Raw genomic sequence first — 4,807 nt, 5'->3', positions numbered from 1 at the left:
AATTGTAATTATATGCCGAGAAATTAGTATTACTGTCTGCTAAATTATCTTTTATTTGAAAAAAGAACAACATGAGTGACATGTTTTTAAAAAAGAGGTATAGATTTATTTGTGTTGTATATGGCAGTTTTCTGCAACCTAGTGCTCTCCAAATATTTTGGACTTCAGATCCCATCAGCCCCAGGTAGTGGGGCCAATTCTGGGAGTTGTAGTCCAAAACATCTGGAGGGTACCAGGTTGGGTAAGGCTGGTATATAGCATCAAAAAGCACCCATAGACTCATGGACCCAAATCCAAAGAAAGTTAATCACATTAAAATCCCATTGAAATGAATGGGCCATAAGTTAGTCACAACTAACTTGTCCTGTCAGTATCAATGGTACTTGACTCGGACCAACTTTTTCTAGATTTGGACTATTGTTTTCATTTATCCCATTTACTTCATGATTCCATGCTGCTTCAATAAATTCATTCATTTAGTAATGGGGAATATTTTTGCTAATGGGACTGGCAGAACAGCAGCATAAATTATGGTGCTACAATTAAAACTAATAAACAGTGGCAAGTGGTGCTGGGACTAGAGATGGCTATAAAGGTGTTGGGTACATACGTTTGCACAATATTATAGCTTGGTTAATTTCATGGGAAAGTAATGTAACATAAGTTGGCTTGGTTCCTAGGAACAGTAAACTGCCAACTACAGCTGGCAGAAAGCCATAAACTTTGTTCTCCAAGGTTTTATTTTTATTTATTTATTACATTTATTAATTGCCCATCTGGCTGGTCACCCAGCCACTCTGGGCGATGTACAACAATAAAAACAGTTTATACAATAAAATCCAACATTAAAAACATCACATTTCTAAAATTACCCTAGCCCACCCCAGTTGCCTGCCTGAACAACCATGTTTTTAATGCATGGCGGAAGCTCATTAAAGAGGGGGCATGGTGGAGTTCCCTAGGGAGGGAGTTCCACAGAGTGGGGGCCACCACAGAGAAGGACCTCTCCCTCGTCCTCACCAGCCTAGCTGTTCTGGCTGATGGGACAGAGAGAAGACCATCCGAGGCTGATCTTGTTGAGCGGCCTATCTGGTATTGCTGGAGGCGCTCCTTGAGATAGGCTGGGCTGGAACTGTATAGGGTTTTAAAGGTCAAAACCAACACTTGAATTTCGCCTGGAAAACAACTGGTAGCCAGTGCAGCTCCTTCAGCACTGGAGTGATGTGATCTTGCCGGCGGCTGCCTTTAATCAGGCGAGCCGTCGCATTCTGTACCAGCTGCAGCTTCCGAACCGTCTTCAAGGGTAACCTCACGTATAGCGCATTAAAAAGGTAAAGGTAAAGGTGTCCCCAACCAGTCGTGTCCGACTCTAGGGTGCGGTGCTCATCCCCGTTTCTAAGCCGAAGAGCCAGCGCTGTCCGAAGATGCTTCCGTGGTCATGTGGCCGGCATGACTGAACACCGAGGTGCACGGAACGCTGTTACCTTTCCCGCCGAGGCAGTACCTATTTAACTACTTGCAATTTCTTGCTTTCGAACTGCTAGGTTGGCAGGAGCTGGGACTGAAGACAGGAGCTCACTCCGTCACGCGGCACCCAGGTCTCGAACTGCTGACCTGCCGACCTTCCAGTCTGCAGTTCAGTGTTTTACCAGTAGTCTAAACGAGAGGAGACCAGGGCATGTACTACCGATGGGAGCAGATGGTTGGGAAGGTAGGGGCACAGCTGCCGTATCAGATGGAGTTGGTACAGCACTGTCCAGCTCACAGCTGACACCTGAGCCTCCATGGACAGCTGGGAGTCTAAGATGACCCCCAAGCTGTGGACCTGGTCTTTCAAGGGTAACCGTACCCCATTCAACACCAGGTCAGCATCCCCCACCCTCCTCTTGTCCCCACCAAAAGTACCTCGGTCTTGTCAGGGTTCAGCTTCAGCTTGTTACTCCCCATCCAGCCACTCACCGTCTCCAGACATTTGGACAGGGATTCTATGGTCTACCTTGGTGAAGATTTGAACGAGAGGTAGAGCTGCGTGTCATCCGCATACTGATGACACCGCACCCCAAACCTCCTGATGATAGCCCCCAGTGGCTTCACATAGATGTTAAATAGCATCGGGGACAGGATGGAACCCTGTGGCACCCCACAACTGAGCGGCCATGGGGCCGAAACCTCCTCTCCCAGTGCTACCCTCTGGTACCTGCTGGAGAGGAAGGACCGGAACCACCGTAATACGATGTCTCCAATGCCCGACCCCTCCAGGCGGTCCAGGAGGATATCGTGGTCAATGGTATCAAAAGCCCCTGAGAGATGGAGGAGAACAAGGAAGGAGCATTCGCCCCTATCCACAGCCCTCCTCATATCATCCACCAAAGCGACCAAGGCCGTTTCTGTCCCATGCCCAGGCCTGAAGCCCGACTAAAATGGATCTAGATAGTCGGCTTCTTCCAAGTTTTAAGGCTGAAGTCTTCCTTGGTCTTTTCAACCCGTGTTCCCATTATCTGGAGAATCCAGAAATTAAATTCAGGATTTCATACATTTTAAAGCATGTGTCCTACTACTGATCTCCCTTCCATTAATCACTCTGTAATCACTCAGCCTTCTCCAACCTGGTGCCCACTAGGTGTGTTGGACTACAACTCCCATCATCTCTAGACAGCACAACAGTTGGGCATGCTGGTTGTGGATTATGGGAGTTGTAGCGAGGTTGGGGAAGGCTGATTCACATCAACTTTACCAAAGTGACCATGTGTGTAATTTAAGAATGACCAGTTGCATCTTGGGATATCTAGGATCACAGCCAGCTGTTAAACAACTTTGAAATAGGCAGAGTACAATTTTTTACAAGCAAGAGTGAGAATAGATTATTGCATGGCAAATTAGTCTGAACATTGACCTGTACAACAGAGTGTGCACAGGTACATCCCAACATTTTTATCTGTGTTGTTGCTATTTGAATAAGCATATTCAAATGCTGTCCTATTCCTCATCATCTCATTCATGGTGGGAGCAATCCTGTGATTCCTAGACAGTGTCTGGGGGGCCAAATGACAGTTCGGATTCCAGGATCCGAGGTCAGAGATAGTGCTGTGCCCTCAGACCCAGGAGCCTGAGCTCCTCTCCCTGTCCCCCTCATAGCTGGCAAAGAGAGAACTGTGCTGGCAATTTTGGGAGGGAGGGGCAGTTCTGTGGGAGGGAAGGGGATTGCGGAGGCCTCCCCAGCCTCCTTCTCTCCCATTCTGCACAGCCTCAGCCTCTCTCTTTTATTTGACCTAAGCTTTGCAGTCTTGATTATTACCTAGCCCTTGGACATAGTGAGGGACTGGACACAAGCAAGCCAGCTAAAGTTGAATCCTGGAAAGAGCTTAGGATCTTCCATTATAGACATTGTTAATTTGTCTAACAATTAACAATGCTCCATCCACCTTGATCCATCAGGTTCATAATTTAGGTCTGTGACAAACCCTTATATCTTGATGTAGTTCAACTGTGCCCCATAGAGTGTCTGGTGAGCTGGCACCATGCCAGGAAGGCTGAATAGGCCAGATAATATATTTTGTTCTGCAATAAACATTTGCACACTGAGCTCTTCTTTATAATAGCCCACCTGGGTGAAACCGGCTGGCTCTTTTCAAATGTAAGTCAAGGAGCTGGGTCCAGCCACTTAAGTAATTTTCTAATTTGCTGGCTAGACTACTGACAACAGAAATGGAGAGTATCACACCATTGCACAAAACAACAGTCAACCTTTGCTAAGAGACTGGCTTGCACTGATCTCAGATTCCCATAAATATGTGAGTTTGCTGTCAGTCTGGGTCTTCCTAACAACATCTAGCAGGAGGCCAAAGATGCTCTCACTCAGACCTTATACACTCTGAAATGCAAGATTCTACTCAACATGTAACTAGCTCAGTGAGATTGATTTTATTTGGAATTCTGTCTGTGTGTGATGGTTGCTTCTCCTGTTTTTCCCTTTCCCCAAATACACTCCTTTTTTATATCTAGGCATTTGGCTGTATGGTTTTAAAAAGGAATTTCTCCCTAAACCCTTTTTCATTTGTAGGACTGCATGGTTGCAAAGCTGCTGCTTGTGTTCTTAGGACATTTCACAAGTTTTTGCCATGTTCTGTCTCTTCTGGGGTTTGAGCAAGAAAATCCAAAGTGCCTTTCTTTTTATCACCCCCCAGCTGCCCACCCACTCAAGCTGGGCTGAAGGGCAGGGTCCTTTGCAGGAGGCCTTAGAACTCCCCAGCTGGACAGACTAGGGCAGCCTTCCCCAACCTGATGCATTCCAGAAGTGTTGCTATGCAAGCTGGGAATGATGGGAGTTGTATTCCAAAACATCTAAAGGGCACCAAGTTGGGGAATACTGGACTAGGGTATTCAGGCAAGGATTAGCCTGTGGTGGCCTATCAGTCATTCTTGTTTGGGGAACCCTTGTAAAGTAGGGGTCCACTGGTTAAGAAAGTAACCCACCCACACACAATCTGTGGAGTCCACTGGTTAAGAAAGTAATCCCCCCCGCCACGATCTGTAACAAGGGCACACCTGGATGCTTTCACCAAAGTCCTTTTTGAAAGCATTGTAAGACATTGCTGTTTGGGCTGGCCTTTGCGGGTGCAGGGTTAAGTTGCAAAAGGGAGAGAACATTTCAGTAATTTTAAAAAGGTATTTCCATTTCACTGGGAGGTTTATGCACTGGGAGGTTTATACTTAACTTGAGTCTTCTGGATAGGTCAGGCGATAAATTTAAACAAATAATATTCTGCAACAGCCAAGGGAAGACTTTATTGTCCCCCATCCCTTCTGG

Source organism: Heloderma suspectum, chromosome 7 (genome assembly GCF_057233095.1).
Source record: "Heloderma suspectum isolate Gila_16-S chromosome 7, 16-S_ref, whole genome shotgun sequence".
Classification (NCBI taxonomy): domain Eukaryota; kingdom Metazoa; phylum Chordata; class Lepidosauria; order Squamata; family Helodermatidae; genus Heloderma; species Heloderma suspectum.
Note: the sequence above shows the minus strand (reverse complement) of the source record.